The 20,276-nt window shown below is 38.7% G+C and overlaps 1 protein-coding gene across 16 annotated transcripts in view; it reads left to right on the top strand.

Annotated features, from left to right (window-relative positions):
* ANKS1B (ankyrin repeat and sterile alpha motif domain containing 1B) overlaps nt 1-20,276 on the top strand; it is a 414,109-nt gene that overhangs the window by 248,793 nt on the left and 145,040 nt on the right. The gene's annotated exons all lie outside the window — the stretch shown is intronic.

Below are 20,276 nucleotides of genomic sequence, written 5' to 3'. Positions count from 1 at the left end.
GCACTTGTCCTTACATATCCAAGAGAAAGCACAAAAGCAAATTGCACTACAATAACTGTCACTGAGTACTGCTAATGTTTACAACTTCCCTGCCTGTCCTTGAGTTGACTGTACACTTTGCTTCCATTTGCTTCACCATTGTTTTTAGCATGGTATTCAACCAGCCTGATTGTGTCTGCCTTCTGGATGCTGAATGACATTTCAAAATATATTCTGGGAGTTTATAGCTACAAAGCATAAATCTTGGTGTTTAAAATGCCTAGCAACAGTCCTCCTTGTAAAGATTCTTTTGCACATGCTGTGGCTAAATTAAACATAAAGGAAACCTCAAATATAGTTAATATGCTGTGCTAAAGGAACAAAATATTTAATTATCAGGTTTGCTTCAACCTTTATTTACGTGAGTCAGATTAGATGCCCACGTATGGGCAAGCATAAACTTTAATGTGGACTGCACTGCAGAGTAATTTGCAGTAAGATGAAGTTTGCACTGCTACAGTGAAGACATTGACAGCACAACTTTGCCAGTGGAATTTTCATGTAAGTTATGTGTCTGAAACTGGGTTGTTTCCTTTTGGAAAAGAGAGATGATTACAGCTTTGGATCTGCGGTAGCTTTGGAAATCAACTGTATTGTTAGTTTATTTGAATTTTAGGGCAATCCCTACATGGAGAAAAGCCCAGTATCATATTTTATTGACTCTTCCCAATAAAAGGCTGTTCTCTTCCTTCTAATATAGGAGACACTGGGCTTCTGCCTCTAATTAGTGACTAATAACAGAACAGTCAAAGGGTCACCATAGGTAATAAAATATAAGATAAAGCAGCTGATGCAGATCTATAGTAGGAAATGACTGCCAGTGTGTCCCAGGCTTCAGAAATGAGGAATATAATCATGGTGTGAAACCATGTTCTAACACAGTAACTAGTGCATGATGCACAAGCAGCTATAGCCCAAGACCAACATCTAAATCAAATAATTATTTTTTTTTTTTAAAGAAAAAACAACTGAGAGAGAAAACCAGTCCCTGTTGGAATTTCTTTTAGGATTTCTTTTCTCCCTGTCACATTACAATTAATGTTAGCTAGTACAAAAATGTAGGGTAAGACCAAACTCACCTTACATGTTGTGTTTGTTGCATTCAATGCATGCTGTAGGTATAATTGAAGTCAGGATATCATTACATAATTGAAGTCAGGATATGAATGATGCTATTATGGGTGTCTACTTGCTAGGCTGTTCACAACTGTGATTCTTTCTTCTGTAAGTGGCTGGAATTTTAATCAGAACTGGGGACCCTTTGCTCTGGAGGCTAATAGAGATTAACAGCCAGCACTGAGCTGGAAAAAAAAAATGGAAGTTTCTGATCACCTTGTCTTCTGCAACTTAGTTTTGCATCTCAAACACTTTGCCATAATCAATTGGGAAACAAATTACCCTTTAGCTCCCCCAAGTGGATCATTAAAACTTCATTAAAGGCTTGTGGTTTGATTCCACACTGGCTTAAAATGATGGGTACTGAAGTACCTGCACTGAAGTTAGCAAGAAGATGCTTCTGTAAAATTATAAATCAGACCAATATCTATCCCTCTAACTTCAAAGCCTAAAAGAATTTTCTTTTTGAAGGCTTCTTGGGATAACACTCCCAATTTGACATGACTAGCAAGAAGCTGTTAAACAGTTGTTTACATTTTTGTATAGGTATAGATACCTACAGAGGTAATTCTTTCTCCCACCAGATACAATATAGTATTCTGTTGTTCAAGGGCATGGCAAATAAAACAGTTCTACATCTCAGAATTTCTATTCTAGTCCAGGCAGCATATGTTTGATTACCACCAATCAGTAGGAGCCAGCTGTAATGATATAATGTTCACTGAGAAAATCTGTAGCTTAGAAAAGTATTTACTGTTATTTTTCTGTTTCAATTGAGGGGAATCTTTCAGAAGTGGACCAGAAATTGGTTTGAAGCATTGTGCAGTCTGGCAGAACAAGATGCTTACCCCTGACCAGCAGGCCTGCTGTCTGAAATCAATTTCAAAGGTCTCACTTCTCATTCAGACACTGGTAAACAAGAGCTTATTACAGAAAGTTCTTCATAAAGGAACGTAGAAAAGTCAAAGCCACTAACTCTGGAACAGGACTGCTGACTTGAGTAGGTCAGAATCCAGGCACTTGAAAAATAAGAGGAAAAAACAGACTTAAACACCCTGAAAAGAATTCAAAGTACCCTTGATTTGTGGCTCTTGGTGTTTAAGTTGTGGATGGAGCAAGAAGTTTCATATGCACTTATACCAAAGAGGAAAAAATATCTATTCATATCATGGGCTATGGATTTGACAATATGTTTTTTGTTTTAGCCATCAGCTAAAACAGTTGCAGACACTGAATTTGACAGAAAAGCCATTCCTGCTTTGGTGCAAGGAAACTCTTAGTTCATATTTGGTGCTTTTAACCAATAAGGCTTTGGGAGATCATCCATGGCTTCTGGAGGAGTGGAAACAGATCTGAAGCTAGAGAGAATGCTTTGTTAGATAAATTGGTATAGCTCAAAAGAGAGAGGGAAGAAGGGGACATTTAATTTTTCACAAATCCTTCTTTACATCTTAAGCCATGAATATTCTTTCTCTTCTTTCTGCACTTTTTGTGACCCTCAATTCACATGCCTGTGGATGAAGTTCATGAAGCTTTAGATTTGTTTTCCCAGCTCTGAACTAATCAAAAGGCCATGCTTTATCTTAACACATCGCCAGACACTCTTGTGACATTTACTTTTCACACAACTTCTGTGTGATGCTGACCAAGACACTTCTCTTCCACTTCACAGCACACATTTATTCAATTAAGTTATTAAAGAAAGCTGTTCATTTTTGAAAGACAGAAAGGAGAAGGCACGTTCTGAAAGTCTCTCTGCAGCTGAATGAAGCTAGCCTCTCTATATTCCCTTTATAAACTATAACTGATGTCAAAAGAAAGAATTATTCAGGGTGGTTAAATTGTGATTAATCATCTGAGTTGTTTCCTAGGGGAGTTTATCTATCCTTACTCCACATAGAGATTCTAAGAAGATTAGCTGTAGTATAAGTGTTGATCTGCTTGAGGGTAGAGAGTCTCTACAGAGGACAGGCTAGATCAATGTGCCAAGTCCAATAGCATGACGCTCACCGAGGCCAGCTGCTGGGTTGCCACCATGTGCAGTCCTATGCAACAGTACAGGCTTGGAGAAAACTGGCTGGAAAAGTACCCAGTAGAAATGGACCTAGGCACACTGGTTGACAGCCAGCTGAGTATGAGCCAGCAGTATGCTCAGGTGGCCAAGAAGGCCAACAGCATCCTGGCCTGTATCAGCAGTAATGTGTCCAGGAGGACTATGGAAATGATCATGCCCCTGTAGTCAGTGCTGATGAGACCACACCTCAGATACTGCATTGAGATTTGGGCCCCTCACTACAGGAAAGATACTGAGGTGCTGGAATGTATCCAAAGAGTAATGAAGCTGATGAGCGGTCTCAAGCACAAGTTTTGACGAGTGGCTGAGGGAACTGGAATTGTTTAGCCTGGAGAAAAGGAGGCTGAGAAGAAATCTTATCACTCTCTATAACTACCTGTTAGAGCAACAGGTTGTAGGTTGTAGCAAGAGGAGTGTCAGTCTCTTTACCCAGGTAGCAAGTGATAAGAGAAAACAGCCTCAAGTTGTGCCAGAGGAGATTTAGGTTGGATATTAGGAAACCTTTTCTTCACTGAAAGGGTTATCAAGCCCTGGAACAAGCCTCCCAGGGACATGGTAGAGTCACCATCCCTGGAGATCTTTTTAAAACATACAGATGTGGCACTTAGGGACATGAGTTTGAAGTGGACATGGTAGTGTTAGATTTATGGTTGGACTCAATGATCTTAAGGCTATTTTCCATACTAAATGATTCTGTGATTCTATGTTTAAAGTTAACCTTTGTGAGTTACATCTGACTCCTGTAGGGTACTGAAATGATCAGAGCTTTTAATCTTGTCTTCCTAAAAAGAATAGCTCATTCACTACTTCCAGCACTGTTTTACCATCCTTGGATCTAGGCAAACACATTTAAAAATGTGAGAAGGTGGCCAAATGTCCAAGCTACTAGTAGTAAAGGCCATCTTCCCTCAGCTTCTCTGGTCCTCCAGCTACCTCACTACCAGCATTAAGAAAAAAGTCTAATAAGCAGCTTCCTGCAATGTTTTGGAAATCACTGCAGCAAGGTAATGTCTGCTCTAACTTAACATGCTAGTTTCTTTCAGACTTCTGTCTCTACATATATAGTGTGTATGTTTTTTCTCCAAGCACCAGTTACTTAAAGCATTTGAATCAAAGAGTCGTTTTAAAAGTTATTCATTTGTCTTCTTGCAAGCTGCCATTCCCAGTCCCCTTTCAATAAGCCAGACTTAGAAATGTAGGCTTTATTTCACTAATTCATTTGTCATTTCAATCATGAATTTTCCCAGATCCACGTGCTTCATCATTTTCTCAGGTATATGCTTCCTGGGAAGCATTGTTCTGATTTCCTTATCTTGGGATTTTGAGTCTCCAGAATGCTTTCTGCCAGCTTGAGCTTTCTCAGCACTTCTGGATTTGTCTCCCAAGTGTTTTTGCTCATTAGCGAGGTCAGATTCTGTACCCAGATTCAGACATCATTTATTCAATACTGTAGCTACAAGGAACTTTTCTGAATACATTTTATCTGCTGGGGGAGGGGGGAGGAGGAAAGTCCCTTAGGTTCTGAAATCCTCTAAGCCATCTGAATTGTGCAACTGTGCTTTAAAGTATAAATGTTCGTCTCCATGACTAATCACATTATTCGTGTCTGTTATTCTGGATTGCTTACGTAACCCTCCCCCTCGGGGAGTCACTCCCTTCAGGGAACTTTTACCAAGAAGATTCTTCAGGCAAGATACAAACAGCTCAAAAGAACAAAGCAAGTTATTTATCGTCTAAGACACACAATACATTGTAGGACTAATGAACGAGGCATTAGATCAACCCCCACCAAATGAGTCACTAAGTCTAATGGCCACATAGTCATCACTCAGGTAGGAGAGGGCTGGCGTATGCTGCTCCCTGGCAGAGGCTATGATGTTGTTGAGGTGCTGTCATAGAATCAATAAGGTTGGAAAAGACCTCAAAAATCATCAAGTCCAACCTGTCACCCTAAACCATGGCACCAAGGGCCATGTCCAATCCCCTCTTGAACTCCTCCAGGGATGGTGACTCCACCACCCCCCTGGGCAGCACATTCCAATGGCTAACTCTCTCTGTGAAAAACTTCTTCCTCACCTCGAGCCTAAACTTCCCCTGGTGCAGTTGAGACTGTGTCCTCTTGTTCTGGTGCTATTTGCCTGTCTTCTGATTGCCCTTTTATTCCCCCTTGGGATTTTTCACCTTTTTGTGTGAGTGCTGTTATCCTTGAATCCTTGAGGTGCCAGTTTCCCGTCTCCACAATCTTATGTCTGCAACTCTACCTTTCTTTTCTCACAAGCTTCCAGCCTGTGCACTCTCTTGCAGCTCCTTCTCACACCCTAGCGATTTTCGCAGAAGGCTGAGAACAGTTGCACAGCTGTGCTGTGCCGAAAGTAGGCCTTGATTCACAGATAGCTGAATTCCTGGGAGGAAGGTTACATGTAAGTGGCCTGGTTTACATTTCTTCTCAATTAGTTCATCCTGTATTGGGAGCTGCTATTTTTTTCACATCCATCTTCCACGTGGATAATTTGATCTTTGTCTTATGTAAAATTAACATTTGCTAAATGATTTCTTAAACTCGGTTACTGTCCAGATCTTCATCTTTTGGGGAATTATTCTTCATACTCTCTCCCAAATTGCATTCCTGGTTTATATTAGGTTATAATGGTTGCTGTTCAGAATCGGATCAAAGATAATAGAGGGAGAAGGTACCAATGGACTGCCTTCCTTTAGCTTAGAATTAAATCCTTTGGACCCTCTACAACATTTCCAACAAGTTCCACAATTTAATTTATATTAGGTTATAATGGTTTATATTAGGTTATAATGGTTGCTGTTCAGAATTGGATCAAAGATAATAGAGAGAGAAAGTACCAGTGGACTGCCTTCCTTTAGCTTAGAATTAAATCCTTTGGACCCTCTACAACATTTCCAACAAGTTTCACCATTTAATTTAGTTCTGTGCTGTATGAAAAACTGATTCTTCAGTTTTATTTAAAGCTGCAACATAATCATTTCACTTGAGCCCACTGGGGTTTGCACTGTAGAATGGAAAGAAAGTGAAAATGGTCAGGGGCTCTACCTAATCCATTGTGCCAAGACCAGGGAAGGCTACATGGATAGGACAAGCACATTATGAATTAGCTGCACAGCAGTCTTCTAATCATTAATAATTTTCAGCTCAGGGACTTCTGGAATTGGGACAGTTCTTCCTTGTCTTTTTACCTCAAATGAATTATCATCATCATCATCAGGTTTTATTATCTTACTGCTATTCCTCTTCCCTATTAAATTTATAAATATATTGAACAGCAGAAATCCATTCACAGATGTCTTCAGGAATTCACTGGGAATCATTCTGCCCTGAAAACTACATTTTCTCCTACAGATTCCCGCTTTAACCAGCTGTATATATAACTTTTCTTACACCTTAATGACATAATTATTTTGTTTTATGATTGTTATTTTTTTATGGTCTTTTTAAAAGTGGCTTTATCAAAAGACTTTAGGAATCCAGGCAAGCAAGCAGATCAAACACATTTTTGACTGTTTCAAAGAACACTAATAGGCTTTTGAGATATAAGGTGCCTTTACATGCAGTCAACTAAACTCTTCCTGGTTGTATTTATCCATGTGTCCCCTACCATTACCCACCATTAAATTCCTACTAATATGCCTGGGGCAGGCTTAGAGGCCAGCATTTCCATGAATCTTCCATGAAACACTCTTCAACAATTGGCATCCATCTGTCATTTTCCAGTGCTCAGATAACACAAAAGTTTTGAGGATGAACTTACACATCATTGCTAGCAGTACAGGAAGCTCATCCTTGAATTCCTTCTCTATTTGTATTCCCTGTGCTGTGGTTCATTTTGTACACTTACACCATTTCTGCTCTCATTTGCAAACTGAACAGAATTAAACTGTTCAGCCATTTCATGCTCCCATAAATCCTTGCTCTGTATCTTTCTAGTCCTTCTCTGTACAGGTCCAATATGCAGAGTTCCAACTGTAGTGTAATTTGAAAGTCAGATTTGCCTTATAGGTATTTAGCTTGAGCCTATTGCTTTAAGCAATGGAAACCATTGCATTGAACTTATCAAAGTTCTCATGAAGCTTTAGCCAATGTCAGCACAACTCATAGTCTCTGTTTAAAGAACTTAAAATAGACCACACACTGCATTCAGATTCCTTGACCAGGTTACTGTCTCAGTCTCACTTAGCAGCCTCCTTATCTACTCCAGCAAAGGAGATAGCAACTGCGCATCTTTACTGGGTAATGCACACCAAATGGATGGATTAGCTTGACATCTTAGCTTCCCATGCTCCATAGCATGGAAAGATGTGTTTTTCTTAAGAGGGCTGTCCTTCAGTTTCTCTTTGACAAATTACACAGTGACTCTACTTCTCTCAAGGTTACTTAATTTCCCAAGTGTGCCACTCTACACAGGGGGAATGAAACATCACATGTTCTCAGACATTGTGACTGCAGATCCATATTTCCTGTTCCTTTTCCTCTGCAGCTCAGTCCCGTGCTAGATTTCAGATCACTGAAAAGAATTAGGAGTGCTTGGACTGCTGGCTGATAAAAATGCCCACAGCTCTTCCTGTATTTGCTATGTAAATAGCTCTAACAATTGTGATAATTAGAAAAGCTTTCAACTCCATGAGTCTGCATTAGCAGTAGCCTGTGGCATCTCAAGTTGTTAGGTGCTTTGTTATTTAAAATAACTTCTATAGTTGTTGAGTTTAGAAGATGCTCTGTATGAGGGTTCTTTCTTCACTCCTTCCAAACATTCAGGAGTATATTACTAGGGTACTTGATTAGGGAGGTACTTGAAGGTAATTAATGTAAACCGATATGTTTTAAACAGCTTTGCACACAGCTGTGTGTATTTATATATCAATATATATAATTGAAGGTAAAGATCATCAACGTTTGGACTCAATGATCTTAAAGGTCTCTTCCAAGTGAAACAGCTCTCTGATTCTGTGAAATCTCCAGCAAGTTAACTGATGGACTCACATTCAAATGCAAATTCCACTTCTGTAGAGACAACCATGTTGATGTACTGGGGCAAAAGCAGAAGTCTTATATTTCAAAGTTTCTAGGTAGCATGAAATGCTTGGCAATGTCTCTGACATCCTGCAAAACAAATGTGTCTTTTCTGTTGAGGAAAAGGTATTTCTAGCTTTTGAAAGGTTTCTGGGAATCTTTACCATTCTCTTCCAGCCAGGCTGAACGTTCAAGAAAATCTTTTCTGCTCCATTTCTCATGTCTTCTTATGCACAATAACTACCATTTTTGAAGTGGTTAATTCACAGCCTTGATTAATTTGTGGAAAAAGGAGGGAAACTTCCAGTATCTGTTCAAATCCTTTGGCTCACTTGTTTGCAAACCAATTCTAATTAATATAAATAAATCTATCCTAATTAATATCAATTATAGGACTAAATATTAAGTGCTCTTTTTTATTTTTAACAAGATAGTTGCTCATATGTTTCAAATCAAATACTCTGAAGACAGTGCTGGAATTGAAGAGCATTCATCATGAAGCATTATTTCTCATGAATGAATGTAGGATAGACTTGCTCAGTTCCTCCTACATTAGCAGAAAAATGCTGCCAATGAGGTTATACTCATAGGTGTTAGCTGCTACAGTTGTAAGAACAAAGGATAACTCTCTAAACTATTCTATTTCCCTTTGAAATGGAAGCATTAGGTTCATTGCATGCACAAAAAATGATGAGAGATTATACAAAGAACATTTTTTCTGTTTTGTTTTGTTGGGTTCTTTTTTTGCAAAGAAAAGATGATTTCATTCATCCAGGGCACCCACAGAGGTCTAAAAAGGGATTTTCTAATGCACATCTTTGTTTCTCTTGCAAGAAAGAAATACCTACCATCATACAGTAAATGTATTCCATTGGATCTTGCATTTGAAAATAATTCTTTCCGTGGTTATACTTCTCCTGCTTTGAATACTGGCAGCAGCTCCATCAGTCACTCCATTTGAAAATGGCTGTGGATGCTACTGATCATTTAGAAACTGTTGCTATGTTGTAGTTTTGCAGTGGAAAATCTTGTTGCATGCACTTCATCTTCAAAAAATCCATGTGCCAGTACTGAAATTTTGTAACATATTAAACTCTTCCGTACAGTTTCTGCATGTTACACTTTGCATAGGTAGTGATTTCATAGCCTTTGAAAGAATTCGTGTGCAAACTTCCATCTGTTCCCCATGGTAATGCACAAAAGATCAGGAGATGAAACAAACTGGCAATTTCTTCAAACCATCCACAGTTTACCTCTTCACACTCCCACCTTGGATCATGGCAGTGCTCAGACTCGGGAGAAGTGGGAGGAAAAACACTTCTTCAAGTTCAAATACAATGCTTTAGCAGTTTGCAATGCAACATGGTTAAAAAAAAAAATAAGGGAAAAAAAAACAACAAAAGGAGCAAGAAACAGAAAGTATTTTCACTGTGAACATTCTCAGGACATTTATTTTTTTTGGTAACATAATGAGTCTTTTGTAATCCATCTGGTTTCATTTTGCACTAGAGCTTATTTCCATCCAAGATGTTGTATAAGTACTTTGAAATAATTTCCCCAATTCTGTATTTATATATATTTTTTATATATTATGGCAGTAATATGAAAGTTAGTATTTTCTGCCTGACAAGTGTTCAATAACCATGTTTGATCAGAAAATGTAGCTGCTGAAATGTGCAGATAGGTTTCCCTATATCCTGTATTTATTTTTTGACTGTAAGGATTTTAGTCATATCCAAATGGTATAATTTAGTACCAATCAGGTTTACTTCTTTTATGAGGTAAATCTTTGCTCTTAGAAACCAGAGCTTTTTCCTTACTCTTGTCTTTTTTTTTCCCCCCCTTTCCCTTTGCCCCACGCTCTCTTCAAAACAAATTATAATCAGGTAGTGATTGGCAGCAATTTTTAGCACTAATAATGAAAGCTGAGCAATTTTAGCACCTATTGTGTTCCACCTGCAGGATCATTTTCTTGTCCTGTAACACACTAGGTAGCACAAATGATTGATTTATAATGCAAGATAATTATTTTTATATTACTAAAGCAAAGTACTCTGCCTGGTGCCAGAGCAGGCACTGTGTCTGTAAGTATCCTAACAAAGTCTTCCTCGATTCAGGCAGCAAACAAATTGTCTTACCATCTGATTTTCTGTCTAAAATGATTTGTTCTCCAGGGTGTAAATCAAAGGTAGCCCAAACCAAGGCTTCCTCTTCCCTTTGGAAAAAAAACAACTAAAAATAACACCAACTAGAAAATAACTTTTCCTCCTAGTCCACTAGTTCTGTACAAAACCAGATAAAATAAACAGTCACTAAATGTTTTGTTGTCCTAGGCAACAACTTGTTCTACCTTCAGTAGCTTAGAAGAGCTCTGGATAGACACTTGCATTTTACCAGCTGAACCTTTTCAGTGCTGGTGAGCCAGCAAGAAAATCTGGATTTACCTTTTAAAAATAATGTCCTTTTTCAAATCCTTTAATATTATTGTAGACATTTTAGACACATTCTGTGCTGAATGTGGCCTCCCAAATGTGAAGTTTTAGGTTAGCATCCTCCATTATAATAAGAATTGTAGATCATAGTAAAAGGCAGTTCTCCTAAAAATAATTTCGTGATGAGTATTTACATTTCTGGACAACATTTATGCCAGTTTAGCTGGAAGAAATTGTTTATTTCCAATGTTTGCATTTGCTGACTGCAGAACTCAGCTCTGGCTTATGGTATTTTAAAACAGATTCTCTTGATTGAAGTCAAATATGAAATACCTGAAGATTGTGGTAGAGAAAAGCAAAGAGGAGCACAGTGATATTAATGATTTCCTGCCCTATTTCTCCCTTTGCTTTGAAGAAATTTGCAGTGATAAAAATCATCAAGGATCATCCCCCATTTGCAAAGACATAAAGCTGCAGAATTTGTTATATAACATTTTCAATAACTGCAGTGCTACTTTGATGCTTTTGAAAAGAATGCTGGTTTTCAACTCTTATTCAGCAGCATGCAAAGGGGAAATGTTTTGAAATCTTTCCTTTTTTTTCCCCCCTGCTTCTTTATTGCTTTAAAGGATATTGAGAAGAGCTGGTATTTCCTATGAAAATTCCCAAGAGTGCATCAGATCTTGACTAGCATCATTTGTCTTCTGTTCACAACTGCTTTTAATAGTTAAAGGAAAAGGAAAGTGAAGGGCAGTCATTTGAGCTATAAGGATCACAGGAGCATTGTCTTTGTACAGCAGCTCTCTGGTGTAAGAGTGCCATGTAGCCCCATCAGAGTGATTAATGTGCCAGAAATAAGATGACAGCATCGTCCCGGAACTTCTACCTGATTCTCCCTTGTCACATTGTTCAGAGGTAGCTTGGATATGCCTGGAATCCATGGCACTTGTATCATACAGATGCAGTCCTGGAGTTTAAAAAGAGTGAAAAGTATTGAAAAGTAGTGGAAAAGTATTACACTGAGATTATTAATAGAAGTAAGGTCAACAATTTTCAGCACAATAAGTACGAGGGGAAGTGTTCACTTGGCTGTAAAAGGCTCTGTTGCAGCCTAGAGCCACTAGGGCTCCAGTCCTTAAAGTTATCTTCAAAGATTTCATCCTTCATTGTTTCTAACTTTCAAAGTAGTGAGATTTCAGGCATTTTCCATAAAGGGCAATTCAAAATCCAAATAGCTGGTGGTGAGAAACCTTTAATCTTTAGTCTGTGTTATTTCAAAATTGCATACTACTACCTCAAATTTTCTACAGATGTAAATAGCACATTGGCAGCCCCAATGTTATTGGCAGGTATTTGTGATCCCTTTCATTGTAATCTAGTCATTGCAAGGTTATGTACATTAAAATCCTTTTTTCTTCTTCATTGCTTATTTTAAAGAATGTTCTTCCTGTTGTGCAGAGATCTTAAAAGTGCAGTAGTCACCCAAAAGATGAATGTTGCAGGGATCTGAATTCACTGCCATCATTTGAAAAAAGGAATTTGAGAAAATGCAGCTAAATGGGATTTGATGTGCAATGATATCCAAAATGGCATTCAGATAAAGGATTACAATATAGCTTTTGCAGATCTGTTACTCTGATAATAGGAAATGAGAGATTTCTCTGGCTTTATGGAATTCAAAACAGCAAGTCAGTTTCAAAATCTCTTACAGTGTGTTTTTCATCAAGGAATGAAGCACCTGATTCAGATGCAGTAATGACAGAAAGTACTGGGGAGAAGAGGGGAGAAGCTAGACCTTACTTTTGTTTAGATGTTGAAAGCTGCATCACAGATTGACAAATTCACAGATTGCATCAAGGTTGGAAGGGAGCCACAAAAGTCATCACGTCCAATCCCCCTGCAGTCAGCAGGGACAGCTCCAACTAGATCAGGTTGCCCAGAGCCACATCAAGTCTGATCTTGAATATCTCCAGGAATGGGGCCTCAACCTCACCCCTGGGCAACCTCTTCCAGTATTACACCTTTCGCTGTAAATAACTTCTTCCTAATGTCCAACCTAAATCTACCCTGATGCAGTTTCAAACCATTGTCCTTCATCCTGTCACTACAAGCCCTTCTGAACAGCCTCTTCCCAGCCTTCCTGTAGGTCCCCTTCAAATATTGAAATGTAGTTTTAAGTTATCAGTTGTACATGTAGTTATAGTTATCAGAACCTGTTTGAGCCAGTCAGGTTCCATAACCTCACTCATCAGAAAAGGAAATGCATTTCTCCAAAATACCAAAGTACCATTTTATATCATTCTGCAGGATGATAAATCAATTTCCAAAACACCAATTTTTATCATTCTGAAGAAGTCAGCCCAAACTCCTGACCATCCTCATTTTCTCAGGGTCTAGACTCCATGCCACCACTTAAAGCAACAAGTTAAATAATAATAGTGACTAGCTGCAGATGAGCTTCTAAATACTATGTGGCAGTCTCTATCATTAAAAAAAATAAACAACATTCTCACCCTCCTCTCTTCCACATTCATGATCTACTTGAGGATGGAAAACGTAGTCATAATGTCTACCTTTAAAATAGTTACCCCTCCAGCAAGCCTCAAAAAATGCATATTCACTCACATGCACACAGAAAGCAAAAGAATTATGCAGAGCTAAGTATTTTAAACATTTGTGTTCCCACACACATTATGGCTCTGCTGTGCTCTCAGTGAACGTAACCAAACACACAAAGTAATTTGTGCTTCCTGTCTTATGAGTTAAATTTATATAAGATTTATGTAAGCAGAAGAGAAGCATCAAAGCCAAAGCTGAGAAGGATGGATGGCAAAGCATCAGGCTAGTTCATAGAGTTACATTATTAAACAGCAGTGATAGATCTACTCTGCTGCTTTTGTTGAAGCTGAGCAACAATTTGCAAGCAGAAATAATTCTTCTTACCTGCTTTTAATAGCAAGGTGTTCAGTAGCACTAGTACATGACATCCACCAGGAAAGTTCATTAGCTCAGGTTACATGCTCCGATCTGGGAACATTTTTGTTATTATTGTTGTTAACTTGTGGCTCCCTGGGAAACAGAAGCATAAAATGTGACTTAGTGTGAGAGGGGGGAAAAAAAATGACAGAAGTTTAATATGCCTCTAAGCATATGGAGCGGTTGGCTTTGGAAATTTGCTAGAACTGACGCGTGGGAAAGGGGAAACTGAGAACTGAGGAGAGCTGGTAGTAAATGAGGGAGCTATATGCAAGGATGAGATGTCAGGAGTGGGAAACAACTGCCATTAAATGCTGATGGGCTTAGCAAGAAAGGCTAGAAATACATAGTGAAGTAACATACACAGAGTGTATGCAAGTAGCAGATAAACCAGAAAAAGATGACGTTAAGGTCCTTACTTGGTGTCTAGCCAAACTGTAAACAAATGACTAGACAGCTATATAGACAGTTTCAAATATACACAATTGCTTTTACAATTAGCTTTTCTTGTCTTTCTGTAGACTTCAGATTAGCTTGCTGGTTCTTTGTGGCAGGAAATCATCTTCATGGATTGATAGCTCCTAGAACACTCTCTAAAATATGATGTAAGCCACTAGTTTCACTCGGTGTTTTTACTGCTGGTATTAACAAACAATTACAGGACATCAAAATATTGATTTACAGACAATGTGAAAGATGACCATGTCTTAGGCATTGCAGAGGAAATGAAACATTGGATAATGTTTCAGGTAAGAGGATTTGTGTAAGAATACCTTGATGTAAGACTGATTTACTTATTTATTAACAAGATTCTTTGAAAATGTTTCATTTAAGCCACGAGCAAAATTTTTTCCTAGGGATTTTGGTATAATGCACTTCAGTTTTTCACCATAAGAATTTTAATGGTTTCTGGAATCCAGATAAGGAAGAGAAGCAAACAGGCTGCTATCTTCTCTGCTTTTCCCCGGGGATTTAAGACAGATTATTGCAATGTGTCAAGGATAAAACCCCCTCACTGCTTCTGCAGGAGGTGCTGTTAAGCAAAATGGCTGAGATTTTGTGTTCACTGCTGACAATTTGTTATATTTCCATAAGCAACAGCATTTTAGCATTTCATCTGGGTTACTTTCTCATTGGTTGGGGTTTTTTTCTGTGTAAGTATGCAATGAGCTACTGTATTTGTCTTCTGAGAATCCAAGAAGATATTGCTCATAATTCAGTGTGGACCCATTAACAAGGCAGTGAAGAGTTAGTGTCCTGAAAACAATCCTGAAACTCACTCACTCGTATTGACTGTGCACATAGCAATTATCAAGACAGTGAATACACTCAGAGAGGGTCTGAACTATAAGTCTTCTGATGGGAAAACATCAAGGTAAGTTGAAATGAAGGCGAGAGTCAGAAATGTGTTTACCGATACTGCAGAAACCTGTCACCAGAATCACAACAGACATAATTCTGAGCATCTGAAATTTGGTGTTCAGATTCAATCTTTGTCACGTCCTGCTGATGTCTTGAAAGTGGCAAAACTATTAAAAAAGAAATAAAAATACAAATCAACCTTTCCCAGTTATCTGCCCAAGCGTAGGATGGTGAGGATTATTGGTAGTACTCATGGTCAGTTTTTACATGCAACCAGTAAAACAACAATAAGAATGCAGCCTGCTTTGTGTATTTCAGAAGCTAATTGACATTTAGCTTTGGAAAATGCCACATGGGATTGATTCTTTTTATTGTTCACCTTTTCTCCTTTCTCCTGTTGATCTCAAGAGCAATTTCCTCACAAATGTTTTGGAGCTGTTTGCTCTCACTGTGTCTTTGCCCCCTGATTTCGTAATCCTGTTTAGGTGACACGCTGAAAGCTGTCATGGTACATAAAGAGCAAATGCTGGTCAGTGCAGTGTACACTCTGGGGTGTATGTAGGGGTTTGGACTTTCAGTGCTTTCACCAAAGCAGTCTTGGAAGCAGCTGAAAACTTGGCTTGGCAGTATGTTTGTCACTGTGTGTGTGTGTGCAAGTGTGTCTGTAAAGTTCTGGAGTTCTCTGTCTCCTAATGAACCTTACTGCTACTTTAACAACCCAGCATGCTTACTCAGTGCATTGTCTGACATGAGGCTCATGAGAAGATTTAAAGCATATGGACTGAAACAGCTGTTGCAGTACTGTGAGGTGTTTTGATGTTATGTAAAGATGTACAGATAGTAATATAATGAAAGGAAGTATTATACAATCACTTAATTGGGTGCTATAATTTCATATATACTTATCCAGTCTGCTTTTTGTGTTATGTTTAACTTGCTCTTTAAAACATAAACTAGGTAAAGACATTTTAATGGCAGTTGCAAATCTAATGTATGCAAAAGTGTCACCTTGAAACTATATTGCAGGTAGGCAATGGGAAAGAAATCCTTAGTGTTTCCTTTGACATGTATCGAGCGTGCTAGGTCATATTTTACTTTAGCAAAAATAGAAGGACCCTATGAAGGGATAAGATTTCAGGTTCTGGCTATATCAGTGAAATTCATCCTTACAACTCAGGCGTAGTCATAGGAGATACATGTCTAGCTTCTTGCTAGCAGATATGCAGTCGTTTCTTTGATATGATTCATCTCATCCTAAACTAAAGGCTTAAATTACATCAAATGAGTCATGCCTTAAAGGTGCCTATTGCTTCCTGCTAAATTAAAGGCACACTTATGTGAGGGGTCTGAGGTCTCTTCTGTGGATACTCTACATTCCAGAAGGTGAATATCACTCTCAATCTGAACATGGCTGTTTACAAAGACCTGTGCTGATAGCGTGAGGGGCAATGGCTTCAAACCAGAGAAGAGCAGATTTAGACTGGATATTAGGACCAAGTTCTGTACCATGAGGGCCATGGAACACTGGGAGAGGTCCAGGGAAATGGTTGGGCTCTCATTACTGCAGATATTCAAAGTGAGGCTTGACAGGATTCTGGGCAAACTGGTTGAGGGTGTCCCTGCTGACTGCAGAGGAGATTGGACTAGATGACCTTTGGAGGTCCCTTCCAACCTTGACCATTCTATGAGTCTGTGATTCCATTGCTTCATACAAGAAAAAAAAAAAGGAAAATATTGACTAAAGATATCCAAGAAATATAACAGTCTACAGGAAAAATATTTTTTTATTATTTTTTTAAATGAATCCCAGTATCAAAACATCTGAGATGAAACCTGCTTCCCCTAGAAACCTGCTCCTTACTGGAACTGGAAAATCTCAGGAACTGATTGTAGCACAGCATCATCTTTTATCATTAGCACATTTTTATCATTAGCAACCACTGGATGTAGCAGACTGCTAAATACTGCCTACTCCTGTGGTACATCTTGTGCCATACATCCAGTGGGCTTCGTGCCTCGTTTACTTCTCTGGCATTGCTATCACAAAACAGAACGTGTATTGACACCATACACATATTTTTAATGTATAAATAGGTAGGAAATATATGTGTAGAAATACATATTTAAAAGATGTGAATGTATATTATATATTCTACAAATATATAGAATACAGAATAAACCAGGTTGGAAAAGACCTTTGAGATCATCGAGTTCAACCTATCACCCAACACCATCTAATCAACTAAACCATGGCACTAAGTGCCTCATCCAGTCTCTTCCTAAACACCTCCAGTGATGGTGACTCCACCACCTCCCTGGGCAGCACATTCCCATGGCAAATCTTTCTTTCTGTGAAGAATTTCTTCCTAACATCCAGCTCAAACCTCCCCTGTCCTCTTGTTCTGTCACTGGTTGCCCAGAAGAAGAGACCAACCACCACGTGACTACCATCTCCCTCGTTGTAGACAGCAATAAGTTCTCCTCTGAGCCTCCTCTTCTCCAGGCTAAACAACCCCAGCTCCCTCACCCTCTCCTCATAGGGCTTGTGCTCCAGATCCTTCCCCAGCTTTGTTGCCCTTCTCTGGACATGTCCCAGCAACTCAACATCTTTCCTTAACTGAGGGGCCCAGAACTGGACACAGGATTCAAGGTGTGGCCTAACCAGTGCTGAGTACAGGGGCAGAATGACCTCCCTGCTCCTGCTGGCCAGACTATTCCTGATATATAAATTTATAGTCTATTTACTCACATATGTTTATTATATTTTATATGAACAGGTATTTTGCATATCTGTTTTACTTTACATTATATATTACAGTTTTTATTTTAATATGTAATACATATACTTACAGGTATTTTCTATACATGTCAGGATATTTACCCTACCTTTCTGAACCTTTTCTCTCTTAGTTATATGTTGAAAAAGTAGCCAAAGTAAATAGTCTCACAGTCTTTCTCACATGGTTTGTTTTTTTTAGTGAAAAAGTCTACCAAAATCCCATATAAAATAGACTTCCAGATTATCTGTTTTAATTCCTGTGTTCTGGCCAGGACCTGTGTTTCTAATTCAGGTAAGATCAGTCCCATTCAAAAGGACCCTGATTTTCTGGGTGCTGCTATCTTTATAGCTAGGCCTACAGCTATTTAAGTACGAGATAGCGAATCCTAATTCTGTGTTTGGCCAAGCACTTGCTGAAAGTACAGCTCTAGATTATTTCTCCCAGGGTTAACTAATATATGTCTGAGACCTAGCAAACTTTTCTGTTTTCCTAGTTTCCCCTTAGAAAGTGTGTGCATATATGGCAAAGAAGGAGTGGAATTTCCTTGCGCTTTCCTACTCGCTGAAAGCAGAGGGGCCAAACACACAGAACCATCAACTCCTGCCCATATTCCAGAAATTAATTTAGAATACAAAAGAGATATTTGAATCTCTCCTTCCAGTTATAAAAAGACACGCTGTCAAAACATACTTTAAATTGCCCTTGATATTTCTGTGCATCATTTTTCTACAGTTTTGCGCACATCACCAGAAAGATACTAAGATGTGCTGCTGGGAATTGAGTGAAGAAACAAAAAGCTCATTACATAGTTGGCAAAGCCAATTTAGAAGATATCAGTGGAAGAATTTCATACCACTGCTGCTACGGAGTACAGAAGGCAGAACTTTATAGGCTTGGAAGGTAAAGCCATAAAGATGTGAGTGTCACGTATTCAAAGTTACTGAAAAGGAGATTACATTTTAAAAGACGTTTTAAAATTAAAGGGAGAAAAATTGCTCATGACATATGAAATGTGAGAGAACTCTCTCAGAATGAGCAGTGTAAATATTATCATCTTTTAATAAATTTGAAACAAGTGAAAAACAGTGTACAAAAGCGTCATAGCTCTGCATGACAGGCAGCTGGGTCAGGAACCTAGCAGGAATCTTCCCCAGCCCTAGCTTCTGTGATTCAGCGGTGACAACACACATTAAGTCCTCACACAGCAGCAGGTATTGTTATACTGCCCAGAAGATGGCATTTTAGAGTCCTTGTAATAAGTGAAAATTCCACTAGGTGGTTCTGGTGCTCTTCTAACAAAGATCGAGACCGTTAGGGCAAAGCGATACTGTGTGCTGGGCTTTTGCTGTATTGTTTTTCTAACTGTTCTGAGCATGGCAGGATTCAAAGATTTAGTCGAATCCTGAATAATGCTGTTAATACTATATTTCTCGATTAAGGATAAAATACCCTTGGTCAAATAAGACCAAGGTGTGAGACTTTATAATTGTGAAATTCCCTTGGCAGTTATTGTGCATCAGTTCAACTCCTGAAGCAGTATTGTACTTTAGCCTTCAAAATTGCATTCTTGAACTTAGAAATTTGAACTGTAAACGCAGTGGCCCTGTAATTAGGTTTTTAAGTGAGGCATCATCTAACCCACAGAGTTTCAACTGAGTATATTTATTGCATGTGAAAATATTGCTATCATCTAAGGTGGTGCTCTCATGGGACCGTCCTCTTTGAATGGTCCATTCTTAAGGTAGGATATTGATTGAAACACATCTCTGATCCAGAGCTCTGCTCTGGCACCGTGCAGCCACTCTCGCATTTTTATTCAAATCGACTTATCCTTACTACCTTTTTCTCTTTGCAACTCCTCTGCTTCACAAATACCAACTGCTTTCTCTCTCAGATGGCCTGAGATATGCAACCTGAGATACACAGCTTGCATATTCTCAGCTTGTATTCATCTTTAAAAGCTGCAGTTGCTATTTTTGATCTGAAGAAATGCCTTTGTGCACAAACGCCTCTATCTCCCAAATGTGTCAATCTGGTCTAGTAAAAGGTGTTATTCAGAAGTACAACTCTTGCCCTTTTGAATAGGTTTAGAGTGTGTTGCTGGTTCTTCAAAGGGTATTGTGGGTTGGGTTGGGTTTTTTTTTTCCCTTAAAAAACCCCAACAAAACACACAACAAAAACAGAGAGGGGGGGGGGGGGGGGAAGTATGAAGAAAATGGAATATTTTTTTCCTGTCTTTTTTTTTGCCATTTCTGCAGTTACACAGGTAATTCTTTTTTGCTAACAGGGTGCATGTTATTAAGTGTTAATTCACTACTCCAAAAATTTCCTCAAACATACTACAGAACTCAGTTTGCTTCATCTGTGTTTGCACTTTCCTACTACACAAATGGATGAGTGGCACTGATCTGTCCATGGGATAAATATACAGAGTATCACACAGAATATTACAGGAAATA

Source organism: Dryobates pubescens, chromosome 15, assembly GCF_014839835.1.
Source record: "Dryobates pubescens isolate bDryPub1 chromosome 15, bDryPub1.pri, whole genome shotgun sequence".
NCBI classification, from domain to species: Eukaryota; Metazoa; Chordata; class Aves; order Piciformes; family Picidae; genus Dryobates; species Dryobates pubescens.
The sequence above is the reverse complement of the archived record's forward strand: the minus strand, read 5'-3'. Positions and strand labels throughout refer to the sequence as shown.